This window comes from Suncus etruscus, chromosome 1, assembly GCF_024139225.1.
Source record: "Suncus etruscus isolate mSunEtr1 chromosome 1, mSunEtr1.pri.cur, whole genome shotgun sequence".
In the NCBI taxonomy this organism is placed as follows: Eukaryota; Metazoa; Chordata; class Mammalia; order Eulipotyphla; family Soricidae; genus Suncus; species Suncus etruscus.
This window is the reverse complement of record NC_064848.1, coordinates 88,874,085-88,894,834: the sequence shown is the minus strand read 5'-3', so window position 1 is coordinate 88,894,834 and position 20,750 is coordinate 88,874,085. Positions and strand designations below refer to the sequence as shown.

The window sequence follows — 20,750 nt, the reverse complement described above, 5'->3', positions numbered from 1 at the left end:
GCAAATCCCATCTGAAAATTTTGACTGCCAAGTCCCTAGCCTATCCTCCCTCCCTCCCCCCCACCACCACCACACAGCATGGTGGTAGGAAACAGTATTAAAAACAGATTTTTCAACCAGTTCTAAAAGGCTTAAACTGTTATGCTACTTTTGTATCTTTTTTAATTCAGAATTAAAAAAAATTTAGCTGGAGTCAGTTTCAACCCATCTGTCTGTTCAAGTGAAAATGGGATGCAGGCTTATATATTAGCTTTTGAAGAAAACCAGTTTTGGCAGAGAGAATTAAAAGGAAAAAGAAATTATATCTCAGGTTTCAAGACCATGTTAAGGCATAATAAAATATCCAAGGCAAGTAGTAACCTTACATAAATGTATCTATATCCTTTTCCACCCACTGGGTTGCCCCCATCACTGATCCCTGAATGAACATCACTGCAATTAGAAATTAGAATTTTTAATCATTGCAATTATAAACATAGAGAAATAGGGGCCCAGAGAGATAGCACAGCGGTGTTTGCCTTGCAAGCAGCCGATCCAGGACCAAAGGTGCTTGGTTCGAATCCCGGTGTCCCATATGGTCCCCTGAGCCTGCCAGGAGCTATTTCTGAGCAGACAGCCAGGAGTAACCCCTGAGCACCGCCGGGTGTGACCCAAAAAACCAAAAAAAAAAAAAAAAAAACATAGAGAAATAGAAATAACTCTGGAAAGTAACAAGGTAGAAATATTAATATGATTTCCTATCCACTCCCAATTTAGTGACATTAGGGTGGAGGGACATGGTAGAATTACCACAAACTTGGTATATAATAGGATAATTTTTGGAATTAAACTAACCCATATCTTAAAAGGCAAAACAGCTCCCAAGTCAAAACAATGACAGTCAGTGCCAAACATCAATTTGAGTCCATCAATGTAATTAAAAACTACCACATAGTTAGTGAACAACTACCAAAGCTATTCTCTTTTGTTCGTTTGTTTTTGTTTTGGGGCCACACCCAGTGACACTCAGGGGTTACTCTGGGCTATGTGCTCAGAAATCACTCCTGCCTTAAGGGACAATATGGGACACTGGGGTATAGTCCTAGGCTAGTGCGCACAAGGCAGACGCCTTACTGATTGCACCACCACTCCGGCCCATGGGAAACTTTTTTAAAGTGTCTTTGGCCCTTTAACTTGTTCATCTGTCTGAAAACCTGCTGAGCATGATTATACATCATGAGTTGGGATAGTACAAATCCTGGCTCATTTAGAGACCCATTTGCTACTCCTATCCACCAACATATATACATACATATATATGCACATACATGCATGTCCCTTTTATTCTCTCTTCCTGCTCATAAGTCCTTACTTTCTTTATCTATATTCATAGTAGATGATCTGACAAAATTCTCAAACTCCTTTAGTTCCAATAAAAACAGGATCATAGGACCATACTCTTTCTTACCAAAACCTCACTGTAGCTAGCCCAGGTGTGCTATTGTTCCCAGATATTGAAAATAATAAACTTCTTTATTGTTGATGTGTGTGTGTGTGTGTGTGTGTGTGTGTGTGTGTGTGTGTTTGGGGCCATGCCTGGTGATGCTCAGGGATCACTCCTAGTGGTGTTCAGCAGGACCTACGAGCTATTCAGCAAACTATATGAGCTGTCAGGGATCAAACATAGATTTGCAATGTGCAAGACAAGTAACCTACACACCATAACATTACTCTGGTAAAACCTCCATTTCAAACTTCTCTGATGGTTATTGTTGAAGGGCATTTTGTAATAACAATAATTACAGGGGAATCACATGATAACACTGTGATCAAAGTCTGAGGCCAGCACAAAAGGTGCCTCACCAGAAAAAAAGTTATTGGGAAAATAACATTTCTTTGTTGAAAACCAATCCAATCTATTCCAATATGTAAAGTCATTGCAAACAACTGGAATTAACACTTGTATTGCACATATATATCACACCTTTGCTGCACTTCAAAAAAAAAAAGTGAGAAATTAACTGCTCAAAATAGGCATCTTAGTATTTGTAATAATTTCCTTATATAAGATAAACATTCAGGGTGGGAGCTTTCTCCCACAAGTAACTTTTCAGTTTTCTATTCTTCAGACTATGAATGGTGCATAGCAGTTGGGTCTGGCAGATATGTGAATGTCTCCCACTGGTTGTACAGATTGGATTTTTAACATTATCAGGTTACAACAAGAAGCCAACAAACAAATAAAGAATGAGTACTCAGCTGCATACTACAGACAATTTGGAATTAAGTTATATATCATCACTTATTGCTTTTAAAGATTATTCTTAATGTGTTGAATTTCCTTTACTGGGCTTAACAATACTATATTATTCCCAATGATGGTGTTTATGGAATGTTTCTTGAATAGCGAAAGGAATGGAATGAACAACTGTTACAAATAAATAGTACATAAGAAAAAAATATAGATTATAACTATGTGTGGTTTTTTTTAGCTTGGTGAGTCTGTTCCCTTATTTATGGAAGCAGAAAAGCCTGCCTGGCCGGAAGTAACAATGATGAAGGTTCTCTGATAGATGAATCGAAGACTCTTAAATTGGGAAAAATTAAAAAAAAAAAAAAACAGATTCTCAAACACTGACCTGATATTCAATTGGTGAAACAATACTTTCATAGATGATCCTCACTTGGGCTATGGACCTCTCCAAAGATATTTTTTAATTATTTAAATTAAATCACCACGAAATATAAAGTTAAAATTTATTGATAGTTAAGATTCATCATACAATGTTTCAATATCCATCCCTTCACCAGTGTAAATTTCCTGCCACCAATGTTCCCAGTTATCCTCTTGTCCTCTCCCCCACACCCCACTCTGCATCTATGGCACTTTTTTCTCTCTATTTTTCCATTTATCCTTTTTAGGCACATGGTTTGCATCACTGTTACTGAAGGAGTATCAGGTATAACTCTTTACTTCCTTTCAGTTCCCAGTTCTTCCCCAGACTGATCACTGTCAACTATTAATGGCATAGCGGTTCTTTCTCTGTCTTTACTGCACTTCCCACCATCATTTCTACTGTCTTTACTCTAAATATTTTTTGATGGTGAATTCTTCTGGGCATTGGGAGCTCGCTACCCAATAGGCAGTCCATCTCTTTTCATTTTGAATACTTTGAAAAATATTTTTTATTGCAATTGTAAAATAAAGAGATTTGAACTATTATAAATATGCTCCTAATACTAAATTGCTAAAAAGAAAACCCTCATGCCAAGGCCTTCACTAACAAACAATCCACAGCAGGTTCTTCCACTTGAATAAGTATGTTACTCCAACATATTTTGAAGGATAAAAGGAAAATTAAGTATAATTTAGTCTTCCAACCTGTTTAATAAACTTTCAAAGTTACCCTATAAGTTTGTGTTATTATTTTTATAGGCTCAGTTTTACAGCTCAAAAAACGACATCTAGAATAGTAATTTGTCAGTGTCCAAAGCCAGTGGTGAAGCTGGGATCTGAATTTGGATTTAGAGGTCATGCTCTCATACTAAAGATGAACAACTTTTATGATTTGTTCCAAGATAAGTCAGACACAGGAACAAAAGAGTAAGATGAAGATACGTATTATAACATATTGCTTTGCCTGGCTGAAACTTAGCTCTGGTCAGTCTGCAAATTCAAAGGAATTCACTTAAGTATGAATCACCTTACTTCCTTGAGCTTACATTGTACTCCTTCATTATACCTTTATTGGGACTTTATCTCATTTAGTTCTATGTGAAATATGTGTTGACATAAAACAATACAGATGATCCATCTGTCATGAATATTAAATATTTTTATTTTCTCTTGTGTCAGTCCCTAAGACAAAGACTATATTCATTTTCAGCTGTACATGAAGCACTCCAATAAAAATCAAACAAATATACTTGACTAGATTAGAAAAATTGCTGAAAGAAGCTAATATTCATCCCACACACATTTCATTTAGATATCATCAATCAAATTTAGATAATTAAACTCATAATTCTAGGATCCTTATAGCTTAATGATTTTAATATATAAATGGGCAATCTTTCAGATTCTACTAAATTGGATGCTGATACTTCTCCATGTTGGGATGTATCCTCTAGAGTTCCAAAAGATGATTTTTAGTAGCAGAAATGGACTAGATATAAGTCTCCCTACAATACCCATTTAGATCAAATCACAAAATTTCTTGATCCCCTTCCCTAAGTTATATTCTGAGTGAATATAATAAGGAGCAGATTCCCAAGTTAATGCACACAGAACCTGACATAAAACAAGTGCTAAAAATCTGTTGTACTCCTCCTTTAAAGCTGTTTGCTATCACAATATAACCTAATCAATAATACTTTAACCAAAAATACTTTTAATTATCTTTGTAACAATAGCACAGCAGATAGGGCATTTGCCCTGGATCTAGCCAACTGGTTGTCTGATCCCTCACACTTTATTTAGTCCCCCAAGTCTACCAAGAGTGATCCCTGAAAGCAGAGTTAGGAGTAATCCCTGAGCACATGTCCTGATATGACCCCAAAACAAAACAATAACAATAATAATACTTTAATTGCTCAAATCCATTCTGACTAATCTGTGTTTTGGCTAATTTTCACCTTCCTTGATTCTGGTTCAGTCTTGGAAACTGCAAATTTTCCTTTTTTAATCTACCTAACCTTGGCAGTAAATTGCCCTGTGAGTGTGAGTGTAGAACAAAGATTTCCTCAAAAAGATGTCAGAAGAGCCAAACAGTCGTCAGGAACTTCTAGAATCTTTTCAGTTGTACTCCTTTTTCTTTCTCAAAAGTCCAATTTTAGCAAAAATCATTTCAGTCTATTTAACTAGAATATCCCATAGATACATGTGATCACTGATAGACGAATGATAACTTTTATGCCCCAAGTGAGAAATGATCAGCCTGACCAGATATCAGCCAAGAAACGTTTGGGTCCATTTAGGTAAATTCCTCTCCCCTCTGAAACCACGAAGTTTTTGCTTAGTAGTTTTGCACCCAGTGATGTCCATTGTGCTCTTTGTCCACTCTGCTCCTTGGAAATTCCACTTTAAACATTGTAACTTGATGTATACTATGCTGAGCCCACATTCTTCCCTATTAAAAATTCTTTTTCAATGGTCCCTAAACTCATGTCTGAGGGAAAAAGATCAAGAAAGTACTGACACTGTTAACCACATGGTCTCCGGAGCAGAATTTATGGTCAAAGTTATTTTTGTTTGTTTGTTTGCTTTGTTTTAGGGTTACACCTGGATATGCTCAAGGCTTATTACTGGCTCTGTCCTCAGGAATCTTTACTTCCATTCACGTCTGCCTATAAAAGTCTTGCATTTTGTAGAGTTTCTCAGAACTTTCAATCTACCCATTTTGGCTCAATAATTTTTTTATTTTATTTTTGTTGGGAGGTGCACAGTGGTGGTACTCAGTGATTACTCCTAGCTCTGTGTTCAGGCATTACTCCTCACAGGGTTCAGGAAACATATGAATACCAAGGACAGAACCAGAGTCAGCTGCATGCAAGGCTATACCCTCTATAATCAGGTCCCAGAAAAAAAAAAAAAGTAACTATATCTCAGTTTATCTTTAAATAATTCTTGCATAAAATGAGGAAGTTAAGGAGAAACCCTTTAGCTCAAAAAGAATCTTATTCATTCACAGCCTTAATGTAACCAGCAGTTATGGCTAAGTGCTTCTCAGATCCTAGCTCTACTTTCAAAGATGTTTAGCATTTCTTTTATTTTTTTTTTCCTGGACTCAATCTGGAATAGGCTGAATCTGGACTAGATCTGGCTCAAAAGAGAGCTAGCTAGGGTTAGAAAGGATCCAAGTCAAAAGTCAGAGACTGTTGGAACTAGTTGAAGCTATACTGGGTTTAGTGAAGGGCCTCAAGTGAATAAAATTTTGCTGAACAATGGGGCCGGAGAGTTAACATTGAGGTAGGGTGTTTGCCTTGCATGCAGAAGGATGGTGGTTCAAATTCTGGCATCCCATATGCCCCCCTACCAGCCTGCCAGGAACAATTTCTGAGCATAGAGCCAGGAGTAACCCCTGAGCACTGCCGGTGTGACCCAAAATTTTTTTTTGCTGAACAAGTATATGAACATTACCAGAGAATTATGGTGGCTACAGTGGAGTACTTTTATTCCAGAAAATTTCTGTGGGAAGGGGTCTTGGCCACTTACCAAAAAAAGTAAGGAAAAACTTTCCTTCTTGGCACTTTCTGGTGATCAGAATGAGACCAGCTAGAACAATTCACCCAGTCCAGACCATAAAGACAGGATGGGGAACTGGGAGAGTGTCAAAGGCATCCCTGTCCTATCTCTGTGGAGCCAGGTCCAATGAATAAAGTAAATTTCATCTTGTTCCTTCCTTTCCAAATCTAATTGGCAGGCAAAAAAAAGTACATTTGTAAAATGTTTAATATGTCTTTGTTTCTTTTAGTATGGGTTTTTTTACCCCAGATCTTTCCTGCCAGTATTTGGGAAGCAGTAGGGAGTGATTATAGTATTACTGGTGATGTGTCCAATATATTGGAACTTGCCTCCAATTAAATAAAGTGGCTTCCTCTGTGTGCAGGATATATCAGGAAAGAGGAATTTTTAAGGACAGTAACTTCTTCCTTCCTTACAACTAGATTTTTCTATTTTGTGGGAACTGGGGGTTGGGCCACACCCAATGATGCCAGGCTTACTCTGGCTCTGTACATGTAAAATACTCAGGGACCATTCCTAAAGGTTCTTGGAGACTCATACAAGGTGAAGGATCATACTCATTAGTTGCATGTTAGGCAAGTGCCTTACACTCCATCTTAGCTTTCCTGCCCTCCTTACAACTACTTTGTAATTCAACTTTTCTACCTATATTTAAACTAAAATCAAAAGTTCTATTCATCTTCAAATATCAGCAATTTGTCTCTGCTTTTTAAAACCAAGAACTCTCTAAGGAAATTAACACAGATTCCCTCCTTATAAATGTATGGCCTGCTAGGATATCTTTAACTTTGTTTGATATGCCAAGTACTATATATATTCAAAACCCCAAATCTGGCCTTTACGACATCCCTGAGTGGTTCATATTTGTACTGGGAGATTCCAATTCTGTTTGGCATTTTAACTTAAGTAAATAGGTTCTCATTTTCATCTGAGCCTGCAACCATTCAAAAGAAAAGATCCTCTTTTCAAGTCAGCAATAACCTCTATCTTCTGAGAGTGAACAGTCATACTTTTCAAGGAAACAAGTAGAAAAGGGCTTTTGTTATTTTTGCTTTCATAAAATACACATCAATTCCCACAACCCTTGCCATTTTGATAGTAATGGGATGGATGGTGAAAAAGGAGCCACACAGTTACTTTAAGCATAGACACTGTCAAAACACACATTCCCCACTGGGCTTGCTACCCTTTGGCCACCCAAATCCACCATCCCTGAAATTAAGCTGATCTGAGAAAAAAATCCAGTCATCCTGTATACTTGCATTTCTTGTCACATTCAACAACTTGGTAAACTTTTAAGGTTTCTATATGCATGCCCTAGGAAATAAACTACATTCTAAAGAAAGGGACTTCATTCCATTTCAATTTGAATTGCTAAAACATTCAATTGGTAAAACAAAGAAATGGGTATTATTTCAGGACAGGGTATACCATACATTCTCAAAGGGAAACAAAAGATATCAAATATTGGATCATTATTTATTCATCATTACTATTCAAAAGCTACTCATTACTTTTGGCTACACTCTCATTCTTAGAATAAAAATGAAAACTGATGAACAAATTAAAAGTGATTCCTCCCATTAGAAAGGAATCAAAGTAGTCTACTACACAATCATATGAAAGTCAGATCAAAATAATTAACCCAAAGAATTCTCCAAAGAAAACACAGGACTTACACTATCTTGATCGACATCTCTGGAATAAAATAGAAGGTCCTCATCAAAAGTTACCTTCTTTCTATCAGCCTCCTTCACCAAAAGCTTGGCATGATGATCTTAATTAAGGAAGGGCCAAAAGTACAATGAAGGCTACATTTCTGGAAATGAATGTTTTTACTAAATACATTAAAATGTTTCAAAGGGAAGAATTAAATCTTAAAATAAAATAAAAAGGAAGGCAAGGGAGATTTATTCTTGCTAATATTTCAGGTCAAAGCTTACTAAGCCTTTGCCAAGTGCAAAATTCTCAACTAGAAAATACAAGAATGTCTGGAGTCCTAGAAGGAAAAGAATGTCTGGGGGCCTAGAAATAATACATGTAATTCAAGATAAAATAAATTTTAATTTAATTTTTTATTTTAATAAATTTTAAAAATTTCAATTTGGAGGAGGACAAGATCATACACATCCCGAAAGAGGGAAGGCTAAAGAATAATATAATTGCTTCCAGACTGAAAAAGAATTTATGCATTGAGCACTTACCATTAGGACACGTACCTTCATTGTTTTTAATATTTTTATTGTTTTGCAATATAGGTATCAGTAAATCATTTCACAAATGAAGAAACTGAGTCCTAAACAGTCATTAGTTGGGATATCTAGTAGCAATTTTTCATTATTCATGCTGCTTCTTTGAAGCTATACTCTATTATTCTTTAAAAGCCTAAATTTATTTTCCAAAATTACAGAGAAGATTTCAGTGATAAAAGCAGTAATTCTTAAGCTTGACTTGGACTATACTTTGAGCTGTGCACTCTAGGATGGTAAGCAGTAGCTCTAACCATTACCCACTAGATGCCATCAACAACCCTTCTCTCCAGTGTCATCCTAAATAACTTCTCCTGAAATTGATAAATATCTACAGGAGTAGATTATTCTTGTAAATCATAGAGCAAAGACACTCCACTTGTCATAGGAAGCAGGAGCTAGGACAGAAGCATCATGGTTCCTTCTAGTCCAACCCACTGAGTTTGTGTCACGCACAGTAGAAGACAATGGACCAGACTTCTGGCAACTTCCCTACAGATACCCATAATACAAATCACCCACTAAATAAAAAGAATGATCTTCAAACTGACATAGTATGCCCCGGGGGCACGTGGAGGCTTTTTAAGTAACATGCAGGCAGAAGAAAAACTAGTGGCATTACTTTCCAGATATGAAGCTTATGTCTGGACCCTTGTCAAACCATTCAAGGTCTTCTTTATCACTTCAGTTTCCACAAAAGTCAGGATACAGATACAAAGACATAGAAAGAATTCTAAATCTTACTGTGATGCTTGACCATAAAGTATAAAAATGTTGCTTCAGATACTTTAAAAATTGACATGGGGGCTGGAGCAATAGCACAGCAGTAGGGCATACCGTCAACCTGGGATGGACCCAAGTTCAATTCCCAGCATCCCATATGGTCCCCAGAGCCTGCCAGGAGCGACTTCTGAACGCAGAGCCAAGAGTAACCCCTGAGTGTCACCGGGTGAGAGCCATAAACAAAAAAAAAAAAAAAAAGTTGACATGGATTAGTATTTTAATTTTACATGGATTCAAAGGATGATGTCATAGTCAAAAATGGGAAGTATATGGAAAGTATATTCATTGTAACTTTAAATTAATTATGAGCTGATTAGATGACAACCTAAGATGTGTAAGATAAGGGAGCAAATCTCAATGTTTTAGTAAAATAATGTCAAAGTTTAATAAAGCAGACTGCTCTCTGCTCCTTACAGATCTATGGAATAAATGCAATCATCTTCCATGCAACACCTTAGACTCATTGCTTTCATTATAAAGAATTTCCTCCACTTTAACAATGGTTTTCTTTATGTATTTGCCACACTGAGGTTATTTGCCACACTAGGTCTGATGACAAAATGAACCAATGTGCCACTCTGAAAGATTATAGCAAGACTAGTAGTGGGAGAAAAAAAAGTAGGGAGTAAGAATTTGTAATTATGAGAATGAGCAGCTGCTTTTAAAAATCTCAGAATTGTTCTGAACTTAAAATTGAAAGGACAGAGACCAACCTGTAAAGTAAGTAGATGTTCTCCCATAAGAGTACCAAGTTAGAGTTCTGGGCCAAGAAGTAGTCACTATTTCTAACACTCTTCAATACACAGAATCACTTTAAAGGAAATTCACCTCTTAATTGACTGAAGTCTGAACTTAAGATCTTCCTATAATATCAAGTCTTAAATTGTCTTTACCTTGGACTGTTGCACATTTGTTGCTGAGCAAGATGCAGTTTTAACATTTCCTAGACAATTTAGGGAAAATAAATACTTTGAGAAATTTAGATGGGACAAATGAATTCTGATAGTTGACAATAAAGATGAGGAGATGTAGCGCAATGCCAAGGGTTTGTCTCTACTTAGCCACACTGAAAGATATTTAACTTTCTTCTTCCCTTTCATAAGACATTTAGGCTTTTCTAGCTATCAGTGTGAGAACACATTCTTGAAGAATTCTTCACTCTTCCACAACAAAAAGCTACTAGACAGTAGTGTTTGGTATCCCACATAGAGAAACAATGTATGATTTGAAAAGAATAAACTGATGCTGAAATATGGTCAACCTAAGCTAGAAATACAGTTCTTTGATTAACTGACCTTACCTGACCTTGACCTGACTGACTTTACCTGGCCAAATATTTCTAAGCATCAGATGCCCTAGTTTAGCAAATGAAGTTTGTTTTTTGTTTGTTTGTTTGTTTTTTATTTTAATGTCAGTCTTACTGGGTCAATGGGATTATTCGAATGATTCAAGAACATTCAAAAGAAACAGTAAGCAGTGACTGAACCCTTACCGGGGCAGCCTGCACTATTTGTAATGATCTAATTGTATCCAGAAGCCTGTTATATGCCTCAAGAAATAGTAAAAATGTTAGCTAAGAATATTTTTTGGTGAAATCTAGCAGTATCACTTGCCTTATTTAAGTATATTTCAGTTCCCTCTTTCCCTGATGAGCATGCCTGATCCAATGATTCTTAAAATCTAGTGCTAGCCACAAGTAACCTGTTTCTTATCTAGAAAAATGCATAAATGTTTCATCAATTTTATTAGGTTCACTGACTGAAAACTAATATGCCTACTTTTCACAGTGCCTGGTTTATGGAAGATACAAAATCAAAATATGCTATCTGCTCATGTGGGCTCCTTAGGACTGCTACTTAAGCAGCAGTGTCTCTATTGCAATCTCAACATACATTCTCTAGGTCAGAGAAGCAAAAAATGAAAAAATGATGTGATATTTCCAGTCAACTGAAGGTAATATTTTTATACAGTATCAGGCAAGTGTTTATGAATTCAAAGAAATAAAATGAGAGACATTTAGAGATCAATACTCAAAAGAAGGGGCTGGCGAGGTAGCGCTAGAGGTAAGGTGTCTGCCTTGCAAGCGCTAGCCAAGGAAGGACCTCGGTTCTATCCCCCGGCAGCTTATATGGTCCCCCCCTCCCCAAGCCAGAGGCAATTTCTGAGCACTTAGCTAGGAGTAACCCCTGAGCATCAAATGGGTGTGGCCCAAAAAAACAAACAAAAAAAATACTCAAAAGAAACCAAACATAGTTCACTGTCCTATTCAAGTTCTCCAAAGAACAAATGCACACTAATCCCACACTCCAACATACACTCATTTTACTAGTGAAAATGGAAACTACGAAAGTTTCTAGAAAGAGAAAACCTCACTTAAGTATTCAGGGAATTACATAATATGAGATACAGAAAGTATAATGGGCAATTTTCTAGGATAATTTTTGATGAAAGCAATCTATTTAAGCACCATCATTAGAAATTTGTTCATAATTGGGTTTCAGTCATAAAATATCCACCCCCTTTCACCAGTGCAACTTTCCTGCCACCAAAGTTCCTCATTTCCCTTCTTCCCTACCCCCTGCCTGCCTTTTGAGACAGGCATTGTATTTCTCTATCATTGTTATGGTAGTTGTTAGTGTAATTATTTCTCGACTGCACTTACTGCTCTGGTAAGCTTCATATCATGGGCTGGTCCTTCTGGCCCTCATCTCTATTGTCTCTGGGTATTATTACTATATTGTCTTTTATCTTTCTTAAATCCCACAGATGAGTGAGACTATTCTGTGTTTATCTCTCTCCCTCGGACTTATTTCACTCAATGTAATAGTCTTCATATCCATCCATGTATAGGCAAATTTCATGACTTCATATTTTTCTAATAGCTGCTTCTATCTAATATAATTAGAGGTAATGTTTTATTTCAAAAGGATTATATGTTCTTACTTTGAGTTTTCCATATCATCCACAGGTAGCAATCAACTTATAATAAAGTTATACGTGGGCATAAAGGGAAATACAATGGCTCACAAACAAGGTACCAAACTGAAAAAAAATGAACATGCTTTATTTTTGTTTCACTACAATGGATAAAAGTTAAAATAGACAAATTTTGACTCTAGAGCAGTGGTCCTCAAACTTTATAAACAGGGGACCAGTTCACTGTCCCTCAGACCTTTGGAGGACCGGTTATAGTAAAAACAAAAACTATGAACAAATTTCTATGCACACTGCATATATCTTATTTTGAAGTGAAGAAATAAAACGGGAACAAATACAATATGTGGCCAGCGGGCCATAGTTTGAGAACCACTGCTCTAGAGTCACTAGTCAAACTTGATTTGAATACTGTCTCTGTAATTTACTGAAAAATACCTGATATATTATCCTTTGTTTCATATGTCAGAGCAAAGTATAAGGAGATCAAAATAATGAGAGTATATATTTGTATTTGCATTTAATTTTCATTTGGTGCTAGGTTGATAGAATAGTGGCACATTGTTGAGATAACTGTGAATGAAAGCTGCTCATACCATGTATGCTAATATCTGTAATTGGGTTTAAAGAAATGATCTGCATTTTAAAAGACTAATTTATAGCTGTTCTGAAACAGGAGAGAATAGCACACATGCTGGATCTGTTGATTTAGCACTGGAGTCATGGGAAGGACTCATTTATTAAATACAGGTTGAAAAGGAATATGGGAGAAATAAATACAATATTTATTGTGGACTCAAATAGTAGTATCCGGTGTAGTAAAGGGGATGGAAAGGAAGCTTGAGAACTTCCCTCTTAGCCGTAAAACTTCATAAAAGAAATGAGGACTGGCTTCCTATTATCATCTCCAAGGTTCACTCGAATCCAAGATCAAGAACCCCCATTGTAATTAATTCTCTCATCTTTCTGTGGATTAGGTTTATTTTCTCTGCCTATCTCCTTAGTAGTGATTATATAGAATGATGGAGGTTCTCCAATGCTAAAGTTGAGGGAATGTTTCCAGGAGAAAAGGAGAAAAGTTTGAGGGTGCAGTCAGCAGAGGTGCAGAATCACAGAGATCCATTGTGAGATGCAAGGATTTGAAGTCCATGTTAAAAAAGAAAAAGGAAGATTTATGAAATGGCCCAAACATTTCCCAAGTGAACAAGTTGAAAAAAATCTGCATTGCGTCTCCCCCCCCCCCCCACATTGTCTAAGTACCATAGTACTGTCACTGTCAAAACTTAAGAAATACTTTATTTGGGGGCGGCGAGGTGGCACTAGAGGTAAGGTGTCTGCCTTGCAAGCGCCAGCCAAGGAAGAACCGCGGTTCGATCCCCCAGCATCCCATATGGTCCCCCCAAGCCAGGGGCAATTTCTGAGCACTTAGCCAGGAGTAACCCCTGAGCATCAAACGGGTGTGGTCCGAAAAAACAAAAACAAAAAACCAAAATATTTTATTTGGTTTTTGTGTCACACCTGGTGGCACTCAAGAGTTACTCCTGGCTCTGTGCTCAGAAATCACTCCTGGCTGGCTCGGGGGACTATATGGGATGTCGGGAATCGAACCCAGGTCTGTCCTGGGTTAACCATATGCAAGGCAAAGGTCCTACTGCTGTGCTACCGCTTCAGCCCCCAGAATTATAAAATAAATGTCTTTTGGAGCATAGGACCCTCGGTTCTTTCTTAAGAAATATTGGTAATATTTGAACTATTACATGTCTGAAATTAAACCCTGAATAACTTTGTAAATCATAATACCTTAATGAAAATTTTTAAGTGGAAATTTGGGTCCTATAAAAATTTATTGATTTAATGACAGGAATGCCTAATTTTATTTTATCTCATAAAAATCAGAAGAGCAGAGTTGGAGCCATTTCTTTTCCATACCAAACTTTTTATAGAAAGCTGTAAATAGAAGAAATATTACTCGGATTCCCACTAACACAACCCGGCTGCAACTTGCATTTAATGACCATATTTAAAGTTTACAGACACTGCTGGCCATCTCTTATCCATAATTTCCACAATGAAAATGCGAACATTAGACAGTGAGCTCTATAATTCTTTGTGTTAAGCATAGGTTGCTTTTTTTTTTTTTTTTTTTTGCAGTAACTCTGCCTTCCTATCAGCCATGCTTTCGGCTAATCTAAAATATTTCTGTAGCAATTTTTAATAACTCAGAACTGCATTAAAGTGTCTACAATGTCTACGGGAAAAGCATCTAGGCTAAGAAAATGGCTGGCTCCGTGTTCCTGTCCCTTACCTAAATGTGGTAGAGGCCAGAATAATAGCACTTTAGGTTGAGTTTCTTATTTCATAAATCATTTCCTGCCCTGATCCTGGTTTTCTGTTCAATCTTACTAGCCAAGGTACAAGTCATGGGCCAGGTTCACACTCGGTTCCCATCTGTGCTGCCAGGATCTCTGCCCTTAGGATGACTACGCAAAGATTTAGGAGGCGCCAGAATGATGCCTGGGTTGAGAGTCCGGGAAGGAGAAGGTGTTTATAAACACACACACACACACACACACACACACACACACACACACACACACACACACACACACACACGGAGGTGTTTATGAAAACACACACACACACTTCACACACACACACACACACACACACACACACACACACTTTTCTGCAGCACCTTTCGCGAGTGTTTAATTAATGCTCTGCTGGAAGTGCCTTCGCTCCCTCCGACTTCCCAGGTAGCAAACACACATCTAAGAGCTTGGCAGCCAGCTCAAACATGTATGTCATCAAACAGCATCCTTTCCCATCCCTCGCTCGCTTCCCCACCTCCTGGGAGGCTGTCAGCTGGTGGCCCAAAGGGGTGCAGATTTCACCGCCCTTTGCCTTCTGCTTCCCGGTACACCTAAGTGGGGCGCACTCGGGTGGCCCCTGTCACACACATCACACAGGGTGGGCGACAGAGCACAGGTCACCACGACCCTACCTCCTCCCACCCCAAGGCTCTGCGTTGGAGCCGAAGCAGCGGGCGACCGCTGGGGGGCTCTGGTTTGTCTGAGGGCAGACTGAGGGAGAAGGCTGGGTCCAGGGCTGGGAACCGGTGGCGGCCGCTAGGCAGCTCAGCCTCCAACGCACACCCCACCGGTGCGGCGCGGCTCGGCGCGGAGGGAGGGCGGAGGGCGCTGGGAGGACGCGGACCCCACCTCCTGTTTACCTGGATGCGCCCGGCGGCCGAGCGGCACTCGGAGCGTAGGCGGCGGCGGGCCGGGCGGGCTGCGGTAGGGAAGAGCGGCAGCGGCGGGCCGGGCGCGGGCAGGATGTGCTGTCTCACGCTGCGCCCGCCCGCCGCGCGGAGCGAGCACTTCCTCCTTCCCCGCCCGCAGCCAGGCTCTGGCAGCCGCAGCCAAAGCACCCAGTCTGCGGGGCTCGCCCCGCCCCGGCCCACGCCCTCCACGCCCCGCGCCCCTCCCGCAGGATGCTGCTGACAGCCCGCTCCCCGAAGTCGGTCGGGCTCAGAGCCGAGCGAGCAGAAAGGGCAAAGCCCGGGTCACTTGGTCGGATCTAGGAGTCACGTTGAAGTTGCTGCGAAGAGCTCCAGATTGGGGCGAGTGAGCTCCTAGGACTGACCTGCCAGCATTGGACAACTCCACTCTTGGACCATTCATTGCTTGAAAGTCACTGAACTAGCCAGAGAACTTAGATCCGTCTGCTACGTAGAATAAGGTTTATTAATTATTCATCGACTCTGCCTGATGTCTATCTTCTTTTAGGATATATATATATATATATATATATATATATATATATATATATATATATATATATATATATATATATATTCTACCTATACAAGTTCGCTTTCTACAAGTCTTGACAATCTGGGTAACCGTTTTGGACTCCACAAAAGCAAAAGTAGTACCACAAAGCATAACCTCAACCGCTAACTTTTAACGCAGAAATGGATCTTAAGTAATACTTCTATTTTTGCAGGTCTGGCATCATTTTTTTTTAAATAAATAAGCTGTTCATTATGAATGTTGATAGTCATTATTCGCCTTAGAATGAAAAAAGCGCACTTCGATAACTACTTATATGCCCGCTACCTATAACTGTAGTTTGATTCGTATATCTCAAGATTAGGAATTTACTCTCTGACGAATATTACAGTAACTTTGTGGTAAATAAAGATCTGATTGTAAATGAAATACTCCCATTCGTAAAAGTACCTCCTTGTTCCAATTTTAGTTGTCTCTCTGGCTCATTGTGACCTAATGTGTGACTTAAAAAAATAAAGAGGTAAAATATTTGTAGTAAGAAGGAACTCAAAATATTTCAAAAGAAAATTTGAATGAGCTTGAAGGTAGAACAGTGCGTAAGGTACTTCCCTGACATATGACAGACTCAGGTTTGATCCCAGGCACCATATATGTTCCCCAAACCCACCAGGAGTAACCCCTAAGCACAGAGTCAGAAGTAAGCCCTGACCAACACTGTGTGTGGCCTCAAAATAGAAAGAAAAAAATTGGAAAATCAATTATTCATCACAATCATATACTAGATACTTAATATGTGTCCAATTCTACATACTTTCCCCCTAAATTTTGAATTATCCAATGTAGTAGACACAATGTCACTCCAAAGGAAACCAGGTTTCAAAGCCTTGAGAAGCTCCACTGAGAATATCTAGGACCAGCCCAACTGACTTCACAGCACAGACTTGAGCATCTGACATTATTGTCTCTCCAACATGGGCCTTGGTGTATGTTGATTACTTGTAAAGTATTCTGCCAAAGCTTTTGGGTAGCTCAAAATTGAGAAGTTAATGACTTTTTTCTACAAAGAAACTAAAATCCATTTGAAAGTGAACGTCGGTAGTAGATGTGGTTTGGTACATTGTGTCCCTAAAGATATACACATTTACAGTTTTGTAAACCAATGTTAGATCAATGAAAATTAATTTTAAAAATTTAGATGGAAATAAAGGCAACATATATAATAAAAGCAACATATATAAACATATATGGCTACAACAATACAACTTAAGAGAACTCAAATTAGAGACATATGATTGGAGTAGGGAGAAGTGGCAGGAGAAAATATGAATTATGAATGTGCATTTTAGTTGAAATGTATAGAGACTGTTAGCAGTAGAAACATAGAGGAAAGAAATTTTTAGGCATAAACAAAGCCCTGAAGAAGAAGCAGCACAATGGTTACAGCAAAGAGCAAGTGAGCAGGTTTTCTAGAAAATGACAGATTCTTGGAAAGATTGGAACAGACAGGAGTCTTACTGAAGAGCAGATGATAGATTATTATCATCATAGATTTTTAGGAAAAAATCCAGGGTTACCTTAATAGAGATAACTAGAACTAAAGCATAAGAGTGAAAATGTCCTTTCTCCTTTGTGTGTGTGTGTGTGTGTGTGTGCGCGCGCGTGTGTGTGTGTGTGTGTGTGTGTGTGTGTGTGTGTGTGTGTGTACCAATTGGCATATACTCAACAAGTAGAATTTCTTGGTCAAATGGAAGCTCATTTTCTAGTTTCTGAACAGTGAACTAAACAAAATTTGAAAACAAACCAAAAGAAAAAATTTGGGGAGGGGGTTTGGGGTTTGGGTCACACCCAGCAGCACTCAGGGGTTACTCCTAGTTCTACACTCAGAAATCGCTCCTGGCAGGCTCAGGGGATCATATGGGATGCTGGGATTTGAACCACCATCCTTCTGTATGCAAGGAAAACGCCCTACCTTCATACTATCTCTCCTGCCCCCCCCAAATAATTTTTAGCTTAGAAGACCAGATCAAAAATCATTCTAAGAATCTAAGGCGGGATTTCAAATGCTTGAAATTTTTAAGTTGTATTTGTCTGAATACAATGCTATATATACAAGCAAAAATTAAGTCCTCGAAATTATATAGATTTTTATTCATCAAGTATCTGGGCATATTATGGACTTTGGGTGTAGGATCTGAAAAGAAAAAAATAATAAATGGTCTTAAATCTTACAAAATACAAATCTAATGAAAAGGCACAACTGGCATTAATGCCAAACTTCCTAAGAAAAACAGAGGTTTTTTTTTTTTTTTAAAAAAGATATTATGCAATCTAAAGAAAGGAAAATATATGAGCAGGAGAAAATCTATGAGATCATGAGAAAAAGAAAATATATTCCAGTAGGAAAATCTTATGAGCTTATATCTGGAGACTTGTTGATGAGGCTCTTGTAGTATGAGTGTAATTTGATCTGAATTTATTCAGGTGTTAGTATTTGAGAACGAAGTTGCAGACCATTGAGGAAAAGTGGTACAGATCTAATTTTTATGCATCTTGACATTTTTGAATCTTTCTATGTCTATAGAGAAATAGTGCAGGTAGTAAAAAGAATTTCCATATCTCCTATTCTACACATTTACCTTTCTTAATCTTAAAGTAATAGAGTTATTACAACAGATATATCAGTATGATACTATATTTTTAAGGTTTATAAATTAATTTAAGTGCCATTCTTTGTTGCATAGTTACATGAGTTTAAACAAGTGCATGATGTCATGCATTAACCTTATATTAGCATATTCAGTCCACAGATACCCTATAAATCTCTGATCTATAGTTTGCCTTTTACAGAATACCACATCTTTGTAATCATACAAAGGAATATGTTTGTGTGAATATATACATATATATTTTATTCGAGCTGCTTTTTTCCTTCTTAGTAATATAAGATTATTCCATGTCTTGAGAATGCATGCAACATTTTCTATTTAATTGGTAAGTTATAGTCCAATATATGGTTTGAGTATTTATTCATATAATGAAAAACATTTTGGATGCTTTAGTTTGTGGAAATTACTACAAACATTCATATTTAGGCTTTTGTATAGCTTGAAAATCTCATATCATTTGGGTAAATAACAACTTATGAGAATGATAAAGTCTCTTCCAATGTATCTATAATGCATTTTTGTTGACACCAGCAGTGAATAAATATTGCTCCACATGCTTCACAATATTTAAAGTTCTCATTATCATAGTTATATGGTAGAACTTATAATAGTTTCAATTTGCAAATTACTTATATGACATCGAATGTATTTAAATGTACTTTTGTCATCTGTATATCTTCTTTGGTAAGATAATTCATCAGATCTTAGGCCATTTTTATTTTGGATTATTTTATTTGAACTATTAAGTTTTTTTATTAATTTTTATTGTGGCCGAAGTGGATTACAAATCTTTCACATTAATATTTAAGATACATAGTGACAATAAATTAGGGGCATTGCCACTGCCAGTATTGTCCTCCCTTCACCCCTGTTCCCAGCATGCATTCTATATTTTCCTCCTAGTGTAACTGGTCTCCACTTGTACAGCTTGTTATAGATTGGGTATCGATTCTGTTGTCGTTGACTTTGGGTTTGATGTTTAGGTCTGATCATTTTTTATTTTCACTAAATGTTCATGAGACTGTCTGGACCTGGAACAATCCATTTCCACCCCCTCAATTTATGAGGCTGAACAAGATGATTCAAGTAATGTGGTTCTGTTGGAGATATAGGAAAAGGAAAAGAAAAAGAAAAAAACTAGGAGTCCCTCTAGGTGTTATAAATATTAATTCAGGTTTTGTGCTTTTTGTATTTTTGTTTTTTCCCTCCTGCCCTGGCACAGTAAATATTGGGGTCATTTGAAAAGGAATTCACTTGGCCTAAAAAATATGGGGTTTCTCTGTCCTTGGAGTATACTGTCATGGGATCAACTCTAGACTTTGCTCAGGATCATTTACTCTCCCGGTGGCGTTTTTGTGGTTGGTAGACTTCTGCTCTGTCCAGGGTGATACACTCAGAGCTCTGTGTTTAGAGGTCTCAGTATCTGCACAGATCCTGAGATGGGATTTATGATGAAGTCAGTCTTTGTGATTCTAGAGGTTCTGTTACCTCAGTGTCATTTTAATCCATCTTCTGTGGTTGGTGATCTTGGGCTTTGCACTGAGCCTAGGATGGCACCTAGGTTAGCGTCTTTCTTTGTGCTTCCAGAAGCCCCATTCCGTTACAATTGTCTCTGCAGGACCTTTGGGACTGGGGATCATCCTTATTGTGCAGGTCATAGTTCAAACCCTAAACTAGGGCTTTTTTATTGGTCCCAAATTGTGTACAGTCTGGTCGTGGTTCTATCAGCCAGTCATCTGTAAATCGCGATCTTGGCTTTTGGACCTACCAAAGGGTGCCAAGTCTTCTGGTTTTGTCTTGTTGTTAGCTGGTAAGGTAGGCTAATCTGCTCTAAGGTCAAGTTGTTCACATTTTCCTCGTTGTCAGGATATCATGTTAGAGCTGGCCCTTGTTGTTGACCCCGCAGTATTAAGGCTGTCCCGGATGGGATTTGTTTCCTGCAGCTGTTGTGAAGAGCTGTGCCGTTTCTATGTCTGGGATCCAGGGTTCAAGGCTGGATGAATGGTATCTAATCACCTGAGGTCTAAGTTGATTCCACATGACATATTTTCCAGGTAGGAGATATCCCTGTATTATTAAGAACTGTGAGTTCCTATCTCTA

At 38.1% G+C, this 20,750-nt stretch overlaps 1 protein-coding gene across 1 annotated transcript in view; it reads right to left on the bottom strand.

Annotated features, from left to right (window-relative positions):
• Window positions 1–15,614, bottom strand: part of DYNC1I1 (dynein cytoplasmic 1 intermediate chain 1) — a 377,776-nt gene extending 362,162 nt beyond the window's left edge. The window contains exon 1 of the mRNA XM_049785233.1: window positions 15,422–15,614. The gene's annotated coding sequence lies outside the window, so the exon portion shown is untranslated. The remainder of the gene's footprint in view (window positions 1–15,421) is intronic.
• Window positions 15,615–20,750: the final 5,136 nt, after the last annotated feature.